At 41.0% G+C, this 20819-nt stretch overlaps 1 protein-coding gene across 2 annotated transcripts in view; it reads left to right on the forward strand.

The window, feature by feature from the left end:
- Positions 1–20819, forward strand: part of LOC142202758 (gastrokine-1-like) — a 474099-nt gene that overhangs the window by 426444 nt on the left and 26836 nt on the right. The gene's annotated exons all lie outside the window — the stretch shown is intronic.

Below are 20819 nucleotides of genomic sequence, written 5' to 3' on the forward strand. Positions count from 1 at the left end.
GCTGAATGAGCTTATATGTTGCTCTTTTCCTATATCGGGGATTATTTTAGCTGTATGCTTGCATGTATTTGCCCTATATTACCAGTTCAGAGATCCTGGCTCTTCTATATTATACTCTCTCTCTCTTGCAAGTTTCCGTCTTCTGCTCGAGAAACTGGACAGGAGACGGAAACTGGCAGTCAGTTTTCCAACCTGTTCGTTTGAATGGGTTTGCAAAGTGTCCACCTGTGAGCATCTTCTGCCTCTCCGCAGCGAAACCATTTTTTTTTAACCGGACACAAAGTCAGACATGCAGGACTTTGTGTCTGGTTAAAAAAAAAAAAAAATGGTTTCACTACGGCCTGTAAGACTTTCACCGGCGGACACTGACTGCCGGGTTTCCGTCTCCTGTCCAGGTTCTCGGGCAGAAGACGGAAACCCACCAAGCGGAGACCGGTGCAGGTGTGAATCCGCCCTTATAAGTTATAGCACAGACTGCCCAGCAAGACCCTGCACATATTTCAACTTTTCATGAAAACTCAGGAACTCTTCAAGGACACCCTCTAGTTTTGGCATTGAAGCTCATTGAAGTCATTATTTTTGTTTTATGATGAACGCTCTGCATTAAAAATGCCATTTTTCAACTTTTTCCTCTGGGTCATTACGGTTAGGGTGATACCATATTTATATTGGTTTTATTATGTTTTATCTATTATTACTGAATTGTTTGCAAAAATAAATGATGTGCCATTGGAGATTACATCCTCTTGTCCATTGTGACTTCTTTACGATTTTTTGATGAAGAGGCTACGTGACGGCTCATTGTTTGTGGAGCAAGTTATACTTTTTAATGGTACGTTCAACTTTTTGATCAGGCAAGGTCAAGGCATGGGATAAATACCATTATTTTTAGTTGTAAGCCCAGTTTTTCATTTGTTCCAAAATTTCCAGGAATTAAAGTGGAGAGAAACAATACAGTGCTCCACCATTGTTGTGTGATGTCTGGAGAACAGGCAGGTCTTCTTTAAGCGTCCACAATAATTCATTTATTTCACCATCCTTTGAAACAGAAAGGAATTTTAGTCTGAGGTTATGTAATAAAATGCTAAAGAGAAGTCGGGGTTATATAATCTTATTTCTGCTGTAACTCATTAAGTCTATTATAACATTTTCTGCAGCCAGGTCTTCTGAAGTTCGGAAACAGATTTTCTTTTCATCCATAAACCAAGGAAACAATGAATAGCATTCTGTAAACGATACTTAAATGTAATGTATGCTCTTAATATTACATAGTATTAACCCCTTCCCGCCGTTCACACTGAGCATATAGTTATAGCATTTACAGAAGCTGTACCTGTGGCATTACATCATGTTACAGAATCTTACAAACTCCAATGGATTAACCCCCTATATGCCATGATCAATAGCGATTATGGCTTCCAGGAGGTCTGGTGGAAAGAACATCCCCCCTATCATCCCTCGGACCCCACGAGATAACGGCTAGTTCACATGGGCACAGATGGGGCGGATTATGGCGCGTAATCCACTTTTTTGCTGCTCACTGAAAAAAGAATCGACATGCCCTTTCTTCAGGTGGACTCGTTGAGCCGCGGTGTCCGCCTGGCGGCAGCAACCTTCGGGGTTGGCCCATTTATTTGAGCCTACTCCGGAGGGGGATGCCGCGACTGTCGGAAGCCGGGACAGTCGTGGCAGGCTCCCCACGTCACTCTCAGTGCTAAAATCCGCCTTTACGCTCCCCGTGTGAACTTACTCTAAGAGTTCCAAAGAGTTGCCATGGCAGTCAGGAGACTGGGCCTCGGCCTCCTGGCTGCCTATGCATACTTCCCATAGGAGTTAATTTGCGATATTCTGCAATACTATGTGGGACAGGGAAGAAGTAAAAAAAAAACACATAATAAAAACACACAAAAATAAACAAATAATAAAAAGTTGAAAAAACCCACCTTTATATTAAAAAATACATAAAGTAAACACAAATAAACACACGTGACGCTAGGTTCACACTAGCGTTCGGGTCTCCGTTCTCAGCTTTCCGTCTTCTACATACAGAAGACGGAAAGCTGTCAAAGCGGGTCTGGTCATGAGCGGCGGTGAGCGTTTTATGCTCTCTGCTGCGAAACCAGTTTTTTTTAAACCGGGCACAGAGTACTGCATGTCCGACTCTGAGTCTGATTTAAAAAAAAATGGTTTCACGGCGGAGAGCGCAAAACGCTCACCGCCGCTCACAGCTGGACATCTTTCAAACCCATTCAAATGAATGGGCATGAAAGAGTCCTGCAGGTTTCCATCTCCTGCCTCTGTTTTGTGCAGGAAATGGAAACCTGCAGAACGGAGACCGGGCACAGATGTGAACGAGCCCTGAGGTATCCCCACGTGCGTATAGGAACCCACTATCCAAAAATAGTGTTATTTATCCCGTACAGTGAATGCCATAAAGAAATATATACCACAACGCTCAAATTAATGTATTTTGGTCACTTTCCCCAAAAATAAAAATAAAAAGTGATCAAAAAATCATATATACCAAAAATTGGTACCAATAGAAAGTATAACTTATCCTGAAAATAGAGAGCCCTGACATATCTCTTTTAACTGTACAGTAAAAAAGTTCTAGGTGCCAGAATACGGTGACACCAGGAAAATCGTTCATTTTCAAAAAGTTTTATTAAAGTTTTATTTGTAAAACATAATAGAAACCAATATAAATATGATAAAGGGGTTAAAATAAGCCTGTCATTATAAAGACATTGGCCTACATTTATCATTGTAGTTGCTCCTTTGTTTCCATGTTTTACTCCAACATAATGCCTTATCTGGTGTTTAAGGCTAGGTTCACTTCAGCGTTCGGGTTTCCGTTTGGGGGATCATCTTGATCAAATGGAAAGCTAATCCGCATAAAATAGCAATTACCCTATGAAACTCGCGGAGGCAATAGACTATAATGGGGTCCATGTGGTTTCTGCTTGGTTTTCGCTTGAAAAGAGCAAAGGATGCGGCGAGAAAAGCACTGCAGCCTTAGGGTGCATTCACACTGAGTAAACGCTAGCTTATTTTGTAAAGTAAAATTACACTTGTAAATTTTGCTATCCCATTGACTTCAATGACATTTTACAGGCGTATTTTTACAGGCGTATTTTTTACAGGCGTATTTTTTACAGGCGTATTTTTACACTTGTAAAAAAATATCATTGAAGTCAATGGGATAGCAAAATTTACAAGTGTAATTTTACTCTACAAAATAAGCTAGCGTTTACTCAGTGTGAATGCACCCTTATGCTGTAGCAGTCCGTGTGAAGGTTTCCTTATAGCCATGTGCCAGAACTATTTTACTACTTTGCCACCAATCATGTTATGCTATTATACTAGTCCTACCTGTTCTTTGTCTATACACTGTACTTAAACTACCTTTTTCCTGCCATTAATGCAGAACCCACTATAACACACCATAGCTTTGTGTGAGTGTATCTCTCTATGCTAGAATATAAAATACTTTAATAATTCGGACTTCAATACGGTGATACTTAAAGCGAATTCCCTCACAGTTGGCACTTTAAAATGTGGCTTCTTGACAAAATACTGCTGTGGCATTGACACATGTTCTAAAGTAGTAATTCTCAACCTGCGGTACCCCCAGACCCCTCGTAATGGTAGTTTGTGAAGTTTTCAACCCACTTACTACTATTATACTGAGAGGTCTCTTCATGCTGTCAGAGTATAATAAGTAGAAGAGGCCACTGTGGAGATCGCTGCCCAATACGTGTCCAGCTGTCACCAAATAAGAGGAAGATGAGACTCCACGGACTGATATATTTATCCCAAAACACCCGCCCCACCCCACCCCCACCTCCCCATATAGCAGTCACCAACGAAGAGGAAGATGAGACTCCATGGACTGTTATACCCCAAACCAACCACCCCACCCCCACCTCCAACCCCCCCATATAGCAGTCACCAACGAAGAGGAAGATGAGACTCCATGGACTGTTATACCCCAAACCATCCACCCCACCCCCACCACTCACCCACCCGAGTCCAACTCCCCCCCCCACTTTACTAGCTTTGGCAATGCCAAATATCTATTCGGACGTGCCAATAAAGCTTTTTTGATTTGATTTGATTTGAGTAGAGTCCCAGGGGAGGTGAGTAAGCATAACAAAACCACTTCCCCTGAAGGCTTATTTAACATTTAGAAGTGATCACTACTTTGAAGGTACTTCACATGAAAAGGTTGAGAACCAGTGCTCTAAGGTGACCACCAACATGGTTGCACTTCCTATTGTCATGCTGCAAAATTGGGCACCAATTGAAACTCCTCATTCAAAACCAAGTACATCCGAATCCAATCCATTAAACAACTGGACCCCTTGGTCTGCACACTTGGTCCTGTGCATGAGGCCTAAGTCAAAGTTTTAAACACTCACAAACATTGAATTGTGCCATACCAGAAGACATGGACAGTTACGTCTTTATTCGTGGGACAAAATGTTACATACGTTATCGGATCTCAGCACTTCAGACTCCATTATATCCCCAGATCAGCAAACCACATCAGACTTCACCAGATCCCAACATCCATAGTTGAGACCCCAGATCCTGACCACTTAGAATAATGTCAGACTGAGCATTTCTTCTGACTGTCCATGTTAGAGACCTCTCCTTATCAATCTATAATATAGACTCAATAGTAGAGATGGGCAAACTGCTTTGTTCCCAACCACAATTCCACACGAATGTTCCAAATTTTTCAGGTTTAATGAAACCGAACAAATGGAGATTTGCCTTGGACACATCAGAATGGTCGCTGTGACATGCATTGCAGTAAATTATTATATTGAGGGGTATCTCCTGAGCTCAGAGTATAATGGTGGAAGTCCAAGGGGTGGTGAAAAAGTTAAGAAAACAATCACTTTCTCTCACTTCTTTTGGGCCTCCTTGCAGTGTTGGGCGCTCTCCTGGTGATTTCATGGACCTTGGTCACCACTAAGGACTTTTATTTGAGCCACAGCAGTCACATGGGCATGCTCAGGCATCTGAAAGTAGAGCCAGAAGAGGCGCACAAGAGGTGACGAAATGTGAGTATAAGTGTTTATTTTTGTACATGTTGCCTTTACTTCCTTCTAATGTATTATACTCTGGGATCTGAAGAAACACAAAACAAATCTGGCACCCAAGCCACCCAAACCCAAAATGGAAACCAAAACCGAGGTTCCTTGCCTCAATTCGGCAGGTAGGACTTCTGTAGGTCAAGAGAAGTCTGCCGATAAATGGACATTTGGAGGCTTTGCATAAAAATCTTCACAAAAAAGAGTGCTTCCATCTGATGACTTTACTTGCCATGGTCATGGGGTACTAGAAGAACATGAAGCTTGAATGCTTGTTGGCATACTTACATTTGATGGGTTAAACTTGAGGTGTGAAGGTGAGGTGTGTCACAGGAAAGCGCGGCATTGACTGCTGTGTGTTTGACAAGTTACAAGACAGCTTCAATATCTGCTCACAGATACCCACTTTATCTGGCCCTGGGCATTTCAGGAATTTCCTGAGTATTATTAACTAACCCTCCAGTAAAACATAGTCATAACCAAGTAATATTTAGTCTTATAGAAGATAACCCCCTTAGGAAGATGTCTGGAGTGGACTCCAAGAATATTCCTTCGAGATGCAGGAAACTGCATTAATTCGTAGAAATACATTTCGTCTCCTCAACCAACCTGTGCAGATGGAAATTCTGCATCTTCTCCACTACTTATGTCCACATGTTGCGTAACTTCCATAGAAGTCATCAGTCAACTGAGTTTATAAAATCTGTGCCAAAAAAACATGCACATATGTACTGCATAAAATGTTTTATGGGACTAAATGCCAAAGCTAAAGGGGTTCTCAAGAAAGATAAAAATGCTACATTAAGAATGTATTAACAACACTTTCTATTGAATACTGTTAAACGCTGAAAACTTATGTCTCAATGATAGGCTGAGGAGTCTTACATATGGCTTATACTGTATAACTACAATACGTGGACATGACAGCAGGTCAATAAGCAAGAAAAACAGTTCTGAGATGTTATATTCAGAGCTGTGGACAGAGGTCTAACATGTAACCAGGGGTCTCATTACAATATTTTGGTTTCCAGTACACAGAGGGATAATGGATATAGTGCACACAGTGATGCCACATTACCAGGATGATGTCACAGTACAGGGATAATATACACAGTCATGTCATAGTACTAGGATATTGCACACAGCACAGGGATGACACAGTACAGGGATAATACACACAGTGATGTCACAGTACAGGGATAATACACAGTGATGTCACAGTACAGGGATAATACACACAGTGATGTCACAGTACAGAGATAATACACACAGTGATGTCACAGTACAAGAATAATACACACAGTGATGTCACAGTACAGGGATAATACACACAGTGATGTCACAGTACAGAGATAATACACAATGATGTCACAGTACAGGGATAATACACACAGTGATGTCACAGTACAGAGATAATACACACAGTGATGTCACAGTACAGGGATAATGTACACAGTGATGTCACAGTACAGAGATAATACACACAGTGATGTCACAGTACAGGGATAATACACACAGTGATGTCACAGTACAGGGATAATACACACAGTGATGTCACAGTACAGGGATAATACACACAGTGATGTCACAGTACAGAGATAATACACAGTGATGTCACAGTACAGGGATAATACACACAGTGATGTCACAGTACAGGGATAATGTACACAGTGATGTCACAGGACAGGGATAATACACACAGTGATGTCACAGTACAGGGATAATACACACAGTGATGTCACAGTACAGGGATAATACACACAGTGATGTCACAGTACAGGGATAATACACACAGTGATGTCACAGTACAGGGATAATACACACAGTGATGTCACAGTACAGGGATAATACACACAGTGATGTCACAGTACAGGGATAATACACACAGTGATGTCACAGTACAGGGATAATACACACAGTGATGTCACAGTACAGGGATAATAACCACAGTGATGACACAGTACAGAAATAATACACACAGTGATGTCACAGTACAGGGATAATACACACAGTGATGTCACAGTACAGGGATAATACACACAGTGATGTCACAGTACAAGGATAATACACAGTGATGTCACAGTATAGGGATAATACACACAGTGATGTCACAGTACAGGGATAATACACAGTGATGTCACAGTACAGGGATAATACACACAGTGATGTCACAGTACAGAGATAATACACACAGTGATGTCACAGTATAGGGATAATACAAAGAATCATGAAAAAGATAATATATACAATGACGTCACTGTACAGTGATAATGCTCACTATGACATCACAGCACAAGGATAACGCACACACAAAAGATCACTATATCCTGTATAATGTGACATCACAGCACATGAAGAAAGTAATTATGATTATGTCCTAGGTTGTTGGACCCCAAAACAGCTGCTCTGCCTGTTATTCTAGCAGTTATTCTGGTAGTTGGGTGGAGTCAGAGCTTACTCCAACTAGGTCTTCAAAATAAAAAAAGTATATATATTGACTATTATATTTTATTAATATTGTAGAATGTATTTATAGACATTTAATAAAAGTTTAGAAATATGAACCTCTTATGCACCATTATGTAAGTGCATGCCATAAACTGATAGTGTAACCAATAGTAGGGGCTGGGCTGTGTTGGCTGGGTTATTGTTATAACTGCTGGCATCACATGATCGCTACTCCAAAACCATGCCATTGGAAAATACTTTTTAGAAAAAAAAAAATAAAGACAGCCCTCATCAAGAGAAAAGTCAAATTTTGGAAATAAATAGAAAATAGTAATTTTTGTACCAAAATTAATAAAAATTAACAGTCCTACCTTCACTGAGGTTACCAGTCATAGAGAAGAATATACGATTTCCAGATATTAGTTACTAGTGATTGGTGAATTGGTTGGATGGTCAGAAGCGATTGACTTCCATGACTGAAGCGTTCCATCATTCCAAAATCTGCTCACTGAAAAGAAGATCCATATAAATTTGGGAATCATTGGCCTATCCTTTATGGGTCTGTTATCTATCGAATTCAAAGTCAACTTGAGCATTAGAGGTGCAGCTTTTGGAAAGTTGAGACAAATGGTACTGATGCACCTTGCTTGATAAACTCCAGCTTTAGGTTTTTCATAGAGTGTAGGACTATACTAAAAAAGAACATTTTATGATCCCAGGCATCTGTTATATGTCAACACAGCTTAGGGGAGATAGCGGTAGGCTGGGGTGTGATGTATTCTCATGGCACATTATGGGCCCTTCAATAAAGCCCACCATCCTATGAATGCCACAGAACATATGCAGATAGTTATTATCAGTCATGTGCAACCTTTCATGGCAGCAACGTATGGACTATAACAACAGGATCTTGCCCCAGGCTAAGATATTCATGGAAGGGATCCACAAATAGGAGAATACATGTAGCTTAATGGAGTAGCCTTTCAATTTTCCAGATCCTATTCCAATTGAACAGATGTGTGATAAGATGGAACAATGTGTTCCGAACAGAGAGGTTATGCCAGCCAATTCGACTTCAATGTGGGGGTTATGGGCCAGTAACCATATGGAAATTTTTTAATCCAATTTTCGTACCCTAATAGAATGGAGAATGAAATGATGTGAATACAAATTATGGTGAAAAATTATATTCAGAACTCAACTTTTTTGTTATTTTATGTTCAGGACAAGGTGGACCTAATAGTAGAGGTAGGGTCGAGCCAACCCAGAAATGCGTAGTTTCTTCAATAGACATATGGTAGTTATTACTCATATGCTCATCCCTGCTTGCATTGTCTTCTTTCTCATTTGGGTCATTATAGTAGAATCATGTACTGTAACTTTGTATAAAGCACCTAATAAAAATTACGGCTGTTTATTATGCTTCACTTCTTAGCGTCTTGGAGTTTTTACAAGTTCTTTAAGAAGGAAGTTAAGAAAATAAAAACCAGTTTCACTAATTTTGTTCCAGAATTTCTAATTGTATTGGGTGAATCTAATGTCTGAACAACCTCGGTACCTCATACAGATCACCTTAATGAAGACGAGTCAATTCCTTTAATGGGCTCTCTTGTGCTTTCTTCTATCATCATGGTGCAGAATACCCTCAAGGTACAGGACCAATAAGGTAGGGAGGAAATAGGGCTTGAGTCGTGAATGTGTCTTCTTTCAAACTCTATTAGGGTACAGCACTACGCGTTTCGGGCAGAGCCCTTTATCAAGTGCAAACAATCACTGGCTTGCAGTCTGGAAAGATGAGTTGCTAACTGAGGATACACGCGTGCTGCATCCCTGGTTAGCAACTTTCAAGGCTGCAAGCCAGTGATTGTTTGCTCTGCCCAAAACGCGTAGTGGTGTACCCTAATACAGTTTTGAAGAAGTTACGTTCACGACGATTATGGCCAAACAGACATGCGCAGTCGGCTCTGCCCACATTTCCAGGTATTAAGCCAAATAAATATTCAGACATTCTATAAATCATCACATCTCATCACACTGAGCCTTGAGTATAAGAGTTAACGTCACAATATTTAGACCGCTGATTTACGTTTTCGTCATATGTAGATTACTAATCTTTTTGTGACATCTGTTTATGCTCAACCTAGCTTTAATCTACACCAGACGCCTTCTTTTACCATATCAATATATCAGTTGTAGGCTTCTATCATGTAATCTGCACTGGCAGAAAATGGGTTAATGGGCTTAGGTGCTATTATCTCAGCAGCTCCAAGTTCTCATTCTACCTCTACATGGATTTCCTCAGTCAAGTAATAATATCCCCAACTGTAATCCAGATGTCCCATATGTTTCCAGTTACCGCTTTGTGCACAAATTCTGAACAAATATTGAGCAATTAGATTTAGCAACAACAGGGCTGATACCAGTACCCATGTTCTACCTTCATCACGTCATGCGGCCAAGTGGATCTACTCCACAACATCCAACAGGGATATAACATCTGACAGCAGAGTTGTACAACAAACCTGCTGATCATATTGCTCTCATACAGTGCCATTGCTGTCTTTTTGAGCCATTCTCAGATTGGCTCTTTATAGTATATGCATCTTACGCAAAAGAGGTTTGCAAAGATTAGAACTTATTACAGATGTCCCCATTATTTTATAGGGTTGTACCCATCTGGCAAATTGCTAACAAGGCCGGAATGACTACATCTTAACCCCAACCCCCAACGATGTATATCCCATATAACAAGAGTTGCTAAAGCCCCACATTAGAAACCCAGCTTTTTTGTTGCAGATTTTGTTGCATTTTTTTTTTAAGACAAACCCAGGAGTGCATTGAGCAGAAGGTAGAAGTATAAGAGCTTCCTATATATTTCCCATTCCTTTTGTAGTCATTCTTAGGGCCCCTTCACACGGCGTAAGCGCTCTGCTCATTCCGAGCCGTACACGCGAGCGCTTCTAAACATTTCCTATTCACTTCAATGGGAGCATGCGTAAAACCGGCTTTACGAGCGCTCCCATTGAAGTGAATGGGAAGTGTTTAGAAGCGCTCGCGTGTATGGCTCGGAATGAGCCGAGCGCTTACGCCGTGTGAAGGGGCCCTTAGATTTGGCTTAGAAAATGCAACAAAAAAAGCTGTGTTCTGCAACGCGGGGTCTCAGCCTTAATTACAATTGGGTGAGGACAATACAATATCCCAATATGATAAGAGAGCCCATGAAATACTGCAATTCACAAAATATAGCTCTTCACTTTCTAATCATATATCACAAAACAGTATTGTCTTCAAAGCTACTCATTTTGGGACACACATATCTGGACATGTACAGCTAAAAGGAAAGCTAAGGAATGATATACCTGAATATACATTCTCCCCACTAACAGCACCTGCTCTTGTCTATGAGATATGATTTTGCATCTCATCACCCCTCAAGTGAATGTGATACAAAGGGAGCAGAAAGGATATAGAGTGGGAGGCAACATAGAAAAGGGAAAGGAACTCTGTGTCTGATCAGTGGGGATCATTATTTTAAGAGATAATATTACACCTTTTACACTTCTAGGTGTAAAGTTCAAAACATCTTTAGAGTTTTAGATCTTAAAGTCTTAAATCCAATAATTTAGTAAAAGACCACTGAACATTAAAATGTTCTCCTTCTCTACATACATTAAATCTCTAGTATCTATATTTTCATGGTATTCATAATAATCCAGTTTTCACACTAGCCACTTGAACACTGACATTTACTGTTCTTTGCAGGTCTATCTTCAGCTCACCTGTATAGACTGGGACAGTCTACAGAGTCATCTCATCATTAGAAGGCAAGGGGCTTTAATGGCAGATGACAACATTCTTCTACTTATAAAAAAAAAATAAATCTATAAATGCTTCCCCTCTCTACCTTCTTGACAAATGGTAGGCATTTCTAGAACTTGGATCTGGGTTATATAGTAAGCAGCACCAACATGGGAGCATGTTCTAGAATCTGTCAAAGGGAGTCGGTCACCAGAATCCAGGACATCAACCCTCTCCTGCATATAGATAGGTTATGGTCACCTGAATCAAATAGTGTTGTCCCTTTGTGAATCAGCTGTCTTTGTCAATAGGTCGTGACCGTTGCTCCAGAGAGGTAAGTAGCAACTCCTTAGTTGCTTCGAAGAGCTCATTTGCATATTGAGAAAACAAGTGACATCTCAACTAAGGAGGCCACAAGGGTAAAACACTGTTTGATTGAGATGACCCAATCTTTCTGTCTGAGGACTGAGTTGATATGCAGATTCTGTGGGACTTTAAAGAACGTAGACTTTCTTGAGCTCTTGTAAATTTTACAATTCATGAACTCAAAGATATTTAACTCAAACCTTTAGTTTATAGGGTGCATATTTTTATTACATGTAACTGAATGTTTCACAGAAAATACATCATTCCTTGTCCCCAATGGTGTCTTAATCATATTTCTTAACTCATCCTCCTACACAGACTTTGATCAACTTTGTAGAAAACCCATGGAAAGCCTCCAAAGAAATGGGCCCTGGTCATTACTGACTCAGCACTGTAAGAAAGAAGAACTACTGTCTATATCCCATCCTTTCTAAGAAAAAAACTGTATGTAGCCAACTACTCAAGACCTTCACCCTACTTGTTGCTCTTAATACAGGCCTTGTGGATCATCTTAGATCATAACTGGTGACTCCAAACCTTATTAGCTCAAGGAATAACTTAAAAAGACACTCTTCTCCCAGTTCTGTCTCAAAAAGTGGATAAGCATTCCATAAATCCATTTTCTGTCTAATTTTACTGCTTTCCCTGCCACAAATGACAACTCTTCCATCGGATTTCTAGGCGACTCTTGGCCAGGTTTAGCGAACTCTGATTGGGAAACATAAGGTCTAAGCACGCACATTTATTTCAAAGAATAATTCCTGTTTTAAGTCACAGAAAATATATTTTATGTGAGTTGCAGCTACATATTTGGTGTGTTATCTTGACTTATTTTCTTAGTGTTGCCTTAGTAATGTGTGAAGACCACACAGACATATCTGAGAGTAGAGCATAGCCAGTTCCATTATTATCCTTTGGCTTCATTTTCTAATGGGATGGAGATAATGTAGTAAAGACACTGAAATTATGTGAAGATCATCTGACAAGTAATATTGCCAGATGGAACCATTATTTGACTTTTGTTAAGTAATTTGTAGATCTTTTTTTTTTTATTTGCTGCAAGTTGTTGAGACAGGACGTTCATTGCTTTTCACATATTATTCACAGATGTAGCCCAAGTGTTCATGATGCATTAAAGACATGAGGCGTCCATAAATTCTTATTTATACTGATCACTCTATCCTTCCTAATAATAATAACAAGTTGAATCTTTAACAAGATAAATCTCAAGAAAGGAACAATTTAAAAGGAATCTGTCACCACAACCCAATATATCAACCCATAGATAGATAAGTTACGGTCACCTCAATCGTATGATGTTTTCCCTTTGTGAATTGCTGCTTCCATTGCTGAGATATTATCATTTTTTTTGATATGTTGAACTCTTTGGAAGATCGAGGGCTTTGTTGCTTACTTTTTTGGCGCTATGGGAAGAGTCAATTTGTATGTTGAAAACCTATATTGGTTTGCTATCCATGGATGGATTTTAGGAGTAGTGCCCAGGGGTGTAACTTGAGGGGGTGCAGAGGGTGCAGTCGCATCGGGGCCCAGGAGCCTTAGGGGGCCCATAAGCACTGGCAGCAGTATTTAGATTGAAGTTTCCATCTGGCTCATTAACCAAGGAGACCCTCACATTCCCCTAACCACACTAAGGTGGATTAAACTCCTTAGCACCCGTAACCATCACTATCAAGAATTCACTGTAAGGATGAGGTAGGGGGCCCCGGACAAAAGATTGCACCGGGGCCCACCAGACTTTAGTTACACCATTGGTATTGCCATTAGGATATCGTTGTCCAAATGTGCTCTTATGGTCTATGGGCATGATAGACAGCACATGGGCATCATGGAAGATCACATGTCCCTGCCACGGCAAGAGAAATGTAGCATCATAATTCAAGTAGAATGGAGGTGAATGGGAAGAAAATCCTACCTGAAACAGAAGGGGGGGGGGGTGAAAATTGTTGGGAATCTTATCCAGCAATCAGAGCTGTAGGCAATATGGCAGTCTTGGGATGCGAGACCTGTTAATCCGGGGTGTTTAAATATTATCGAGAAACAAGCAAGTATCTCAGATAGAGGCATTCATTTTTTCATTGAGTATAACAATATCGACTCTCCGAATAACGTCAGTCAATGAGATAAAAGGTTTCCTCCAGCTGAGAGCGATATGGATTTGGGCAGCCATCAGAATGTACTGGAATAACTTAAACTGGACATATTTGAGGATTGCAAGCTTAAGGCTAAGAAGAAAAATAGGGACTGACATCGGAAAGGACTGTCGAAAAAGATGTTTAGTCATTCTATGTATGGCTATCTAAAAACAGTGGATATGAGGACAGGACCATCAAATATGGAACGTAGTGTATTGCAACCACAAAGGGGTGAAGGAAATTATTTAAAGGGTGCATTCACACGGAGTAAACGCGCCGCGCAATGTGGCGCGTTTACGGCATGTGTACGCCGCGTTTTTTTACGGTGCGCAATTACGCTGCGTTAACGCCGCGTTTACGCGCCGTAAATGCGCCACATTGAACAGCACGTTTACTCCGTGTGAATGCACCCAAAATCAGTTTTGCAGGAGTCATGTGATGGACACACAGGTGCACAGTCCGTTACAGTCACAGCACAGTACTCCGAGCTCTGTCTGGTAACAAGCCCTGCACCTGTGTGTCCATCACATGATGAGGAATTGTCCTTTACCTGACCATGGACTGTATATCACATGACCATGGACTGATTTTTATCCACAGGAACTAAACAAACAATGTCAACAAGCAGAGATCTAGAAAACTGTCAAGAACTGAAACAGAAAGTACACTGCAAAACTGTATATTATACAAACAATAACATTCATTTGCTGAAACTGAACAATCCCTTTAAGAACAAGGTGCTCCACATCTGTTATGAGACAGAAAGTGCAGAAGGACAACCAAAATATTAAGGCACCGCATTTACTCCAAATTCTTAAATCACACATAACTTAATTCCAATAAATACCAAAACACACGACACTCGAAAGCGTTTCGGGGTATAACCCCTTTGTCAATTGGAATGGGGTTTACACATAAGTACCCTTCTAGCAGACGTTGTAATCCTCCCAGGAGAACCCTTCCGTTTGGAAGCTAGCGTGCATATTGGAATTGGGATGTATGATGTACGGGGCTCCAGCTGTTATACAACACTCCATTTCATCAGGATCCAGTTATCCAAGGATCTAGAGGACCTCTGACGTTTGCTCGGTACCTATCACTCAATGTGAGGATTCTCCAAACAGATGGAGGATTACGGCTATAAGGATGAGGATTATTATGGGATATGTCTTTGAGCCAGTGACGTAACCAGTAATGGCTAGTCCCCAAAGAGAACATTTGACATAGTTCCCCCTCCCGATCCCTCCTGAAAGCGCACACAAAAACAAACCATATTCCAGCACACACTACTATGCCCCATAGTGTCCCCTACACATAATATTATGCCCCATAGTGGCCCCCATACTCAGTATAATGCCACATAATTGCCCCTGCGAACAGTATTATGCCAAATTGTGGACAACCCATGAACAATTATACTCTGGGGTCTTTTTATACCCCAGAGTATAATGATCGGATACCCAGGGGAGGATACAAACATAAACAATATTACTTACCTCTCCTGGGCTCCGGTGCACTCCCCGCTGATGTCAGCCATCTTTAATGATAGACCAGACATCATATGAGCCGGGCCGGCGTTGTGACGCATAATGATGCAGGCCCGGTCCATGTGACATCTGGGGCATCACTAAATAGGAAGTAACAATGTTTTTTATGTTCCCTCACCTCTTCTAGCCCTCCAATCATTATACTCAGAGTTCTGAAAAGACCCCCGAGTATAATGATAGCGGTGTTTGTGGGGTTCATGGGCCCATGGCTTTACTTACCGATCCCCTCTCCTGATCACAGTCACCTCCACAGAGGGAGAAGTGATGGCGTCCGTCAGCAGGAGCGAGGATCAGTAAGTAAACAGGGCCTGTTACTCCAGCAGGTAACGATCTATTAAAAAACCCAAAACAGCAAAATATCAAGGGCCTGCTGAGCCCACTAAGGTCCAGGGCCCTGTGGCTGCTACCATGGTAGTTACGCTCCTGCTTTGAATGCTGCACCATGCTTTGTTATAACCACATATTGGTGCTCGCTGACTATATCTAACCTAAGATAGTAGAAAATAAAAGTTAATGGGTAGCAGAAAATTGAATGGAGATCACAAGGTATAGGAAGAAAGACACTAGGTATAGAGTCATAGAGGAGATTGGAGAGCAAAGTTAGTATTAGCTTCTTATGTCCTATATTTTCCTGTCTATGATGCTCCTTGATCACATATTCTGCCCCGGTATAATGTACAGATCCCTGTATATTTAATATCTCAGTACAGCTACACAGGATGTAAGGAGTCAGCAGATACATAAATCACATATTTGACTAGCACAATTGATCTTGGCTCCTAATCCTGTCCTGCCTAAAGGTTGAGTAAATACACATGTACCTAGATTTGGGCTTCTCCTCCTCCCAATGCCAAATAAATTAGGATAAGAGATGAAAGTTACATATTTGTTTTGAAGGTGGTCATTACACCCATGTTACATAATACTTTTAGCATGACAAACCCAAAATGCAAGATGGGACAAGTAGATTATTGTTAGGATGTTATACCCGTAATCTTTTTTTTTTTTTTTTTTTCTTATGGTTGAGTTGGAAGGGACCTCAAGGGCCATCGGGTCCAACCCCCTGCAAGTGCAGGTTTTCCTAAATCATCCCAGCTATATGTTTATCCAGATTCCGCTTGAAGATTTCCATTGATGGAGCGCCCACCACCTCCCATGGCAGCCTATTCCACTCTCTCACTACCCTCACTGTCAGAAAGTTTTTCCTAATGTCTAATCTGTATCTCTTTCCCTTTAGTTTCATCCCATTGCTTCTTGTACTTCCTTGTGATAATGAGAATAGGGTAGATCCCTCTGCACTGTGACTACCTTTCAGATATTTGTAGATTGCTATTAAATCTCCCCTCAGCCTTCTCTTCTGCAAACTAAACAATCCCAGTTCTTTTAGCCGCTCCTCATAGGACATGGTTTGCAGACCTTCCACCATTTTGGTTGCTCTTCTCTGGACTTGCTCCAATATATCGATGTCTTTCTTGAATTGAGGCGCCCAGAACTGTACACAGTAGTCCAGGTGTGGTCTGACCAGGGAAGAGTACAGCGGAATAATGACCTCTCTTGATCTAGATTCAATGCTTGTCTTAATACATCCCAGAATTTTATTAGCCTTTTTTGCAGCAGCACCGCACTGTTGGCTCATGTTGAATTTGTGATCTACTATTATGCCCAAGTCCTTTTCCCCTATGCTATCACTTAGTTCTATTCCTCCCATACTATATATGTTTTTTACATTTCTGTTACCCAGATGTAGAACTTTTCATTTGTCCCTGTTAAATACCATTTTGTTCGCCTCAGCCCATTGTTCCAGTGTGTCTAAGTCCTTTTGAATATACTCTCTCTCCTCTCTAGTGTTGGCTATTCCTCCTATCTTCGTATCATCTGCAAATTTTATGAGTTCCCCAATAATTCCATCGTCCAGATCATTTATAAAGATATTAAAAAGTACTGGGCCCAGAACAGAGCCCTGCGGCACCCCGCTTTTGACTTTCTTCCAGTTGGATGTGTAGCCATTTAGTATTACTCGTTGTGCCCGATCATTAAGCCAGTTGTGAATCCACCTAACTGATTTTTTGTCAAAGCCATACTTAATCATTTTTTCAATAAGAAGGTTATGTGATACTTTATCAAATGCCTTACTGAAGTCAAGATATACTATGTCCACGGCATTCCCTTGGTCCAACCATTCAGTGATTTTGTTGTAGAAGGAAATCAGGTTAGTCTGACAAGATTTATTGGTCATAAAGCCGTGCTGGCTCTGGTTAATTAATGCCTTCCCATCCGGGTACCGAAGTAAATGTTCCTTGACAATTTGCTCAGAGATTTTTCCTGCTATCGAGGTCAGACTTACCGGCCTGTAATTTCCTGGATCGTCCCTTTTCCCCTTTTTGTAGATGGGGACAACATTTGCCCTTTTCCAATCTAAAGGGACCACTCCTGTTTCCCATGACTTACCGAAGATTATAGCAAGGGGTTCTGTTATTTCCTCTGCTATCTCTTTCAGGACTCTAGGGTGTAAATCATCTGGTCCTGGGGACTTGGTTTCCTGTAACTTGGCTAAGTGCTCTCTTACCAGACCTTTGCTTATAGTCAGCTTGGAGTCCTCCTTCCCCTCATCTCCATCACCATTAATGTCGATATTTCCATTAGTTTCTTGGGAGAAGACGGATCTCATTTGTATCACATTTTATATCCACTCACTGGCAATTTGGAAGTCCTGGATACTTGTTAATGTCACATGCTGAAAAGTGGATGAACTATGTAGATATTATTTGCAATGTATTATTGTCTAAATGTATATGTTGGATTAAAGGGGTAATCCACTTTTAAAATTGATGGGCTATCCTTAAAGAGATTGTCCAGGTTAAAATGTTATTTTTTAATAAGGCCAGGGGAAGTAAAAATAAAAAAAAACCATTCTCACCTGTCCCTGATGCTCCGGTGTCCTCCCAGACTGGTCTGGTCCCATTGCTCGGCTGTCTGCGTTTGCAGAAGTCCTCGCCGGACCTTTATGTCCCAGATCCCTTCTGCTAAAGCCACTGATCCACAGGCAGCGGGGAAACAACGGAGCTGCAGGAACAGGGACAGGTGAGTATGTTTTTGTTTGTTTTTTCATCGTCCCTGGCCTAATTAAAAAATAAAATTTTAGCCTGGACGACCCCTATAAGGAAGGCAATCAATTTTAGATCAGTGGGGTCTGATGGTTTCGAAAGCCAACTCAGTGGCTGTTCTGATCATTAGAGATGAGCGAGTACTGTTCGGATCAGCCGAACCGAACAGCACGCACCATAGAAATGAATGGATGCACCTGGTACATCTGCTTTGACGCCGGCCGCTTAACCCCCCGCGTGCCGGCTACGTCCATTCATTCCTATGCGAGCGTGCTGTTCGGATCGGCTGATCCCATTATAGAGTATGATCAAGAATAACATCTTCATGGACATGATCTCATTTTTGTGTAGATTTTCTTTGGGTACTCTAGTTTCCAAAACTCCAAAAATATACTGGTAGGAAATGACGTGACTAGTGACTATGGAACTAGTTGGTGTGCTGTTAGCATTGGAAGGTAAATGTGGGAATAAAATTGATCAACCAAATCTGAGCACTCTCTCTGGTGGTATGGAATAAAAACTGAAGAACCCAAATTTCCCAAACATTCGGTATCCGATAATGTGATGAAACCAAATATATTACAGAAAGATTAAAGGGAAACTGTCAGATAGTAAATTCAGCCCTGTCTGTGGGCAGCATGTTATAGAGCAGGATGAGCTGAACAGATTGATATATAACTTTATGGGATAAGATTTGCAATAACTTTATTTTTATCTCTATTTGTTCATGGTCTTAATAGTCCAGTGGGCGGTTCTATTCAGTGATTGACAGTGATCGCAGTATACAGTCATTCAAGGAATTCTGTCAATCACTGAACTTTCCCAGGATGAATATGGTTTTAGGTGAATAAATCACAGGATATACTGAATCTTGGCCCACAAAACTATATATTCGTCTGTTCAGCATCTCCTGCTCTATAATCTGATCTCTGCAGATTGTAGAGTTTGTTAACTCCAATAAAATGTATGATGTCCCCCAACCGATCATGGTTTCTCGTACAAACCACACTTTCGTGACCATCAGTGGGCATCAGGGACATAACTATTGGGGTAGCAGCGGAAGTGGCTGCCACTGGGCCCGTAATAGGCCATTATGGTGGCTGGTGCTTCCCCTTCTGCAGATGGGGATTTGAGCAGGAGATGGGATCGGTAAGTGAGGTCGTGGGCCCGCAAACCCCACAAACACTATCATTATACACAGGGGTCTTTCAGTCTTTCACAGTCAAATCAAAAGTTCGCCACAGGGCCGCGCCATTCCTAGTTACACCACTGGTGAGCACTGCATAGACGGGGCATCAGTGATTGTATAAGAAGATCGTTTTGGTTCTTATCTTATCTCATCAGTTTATTCATATCAGAATAACAAACCTTTTTTTTTACGGCGCCACCTGCGGCCAATAATATATCTAGCTCTACGCTTTGACCCAATATATTAGAATCCAACAGAAATCACCATGATTTATTGTATCTGTAAATGAAGCCAAGCCAAACATATCATTTGTGGGAACCTCTGAATGGCTTAATGGATGAAATAGAAACAATCTTCTCAGATATACACAATTTGTAAATTCTAATTTACTCTTAATATTTCTGAAGATAAATACATTCTTAGATTATTTCTCAGATAAATTAATGGCTAACATCTGGGTTGTAATAATCTAAAAAAAGGCCCTTGCTCAAGTGTTTCCCTAAGTCATTAATTCTCTGTTATTTGGGTGTGCCATAATGATTGATTTCCTCTTATGGGGTCATTTTTACCAGTTGCTCACACCCGATCCTTTGAGACTTTACTTGCCCTCTTGTTGAGATGTGAGGCAAGTGTGAGTGATGAGATGGAACATGAGACACGAAGACAGTATAAAATGAAATGATCCTTTATGTACACAGCTGAGCATAATCCTCACCTTGCCCATCAAAGAACTCGAGATGTTTACCTAGAACCATTGAGATTCTCCCCTAGGCCCATCGTAACACTGCAGGTTTGACGTCACTGGCCCGTGGTCCAGCATGAAGAAGTGCCCTTAGGTAATGTGGTGTAAATTAAGAATAATAACTTATGAGGGCAGTATAAGGGAAACTCTTTGATGTAACGTTTCAAATTGAGTCATCCTACAGGATAGTGTTTAGCAGGAACCAGCTGTAAATCAATGCTGGGAATTGACTTATTTTGGCACTACCATATAGACTGGAAAGAGCTCAAGAGTCCAAGCAGGTGGGTGGTGCAGCGCTAGATCTCCTTCTAGATGTTGCTCAAGAAAGTGACCAGGGGTAATACTGAGAGTTAAAATGGTAATGACTCAT

Source organism: Leptodactylus fuscus, chromosome 5 (assembly GCF_031893055.1).
Source record: "Leptodactylus fuscus isolate aLepFus1 chromosome 5, aLepFus1.hap2, whole genome shotgun sequence".
Taxonomy (NCBI): domain Eukaryota; kingdom Metazoa; phylum Chordata; class Amphibia; order Anura; family Leptodactylidae; genus Leptodactylus; species Leptodactylus fuscus.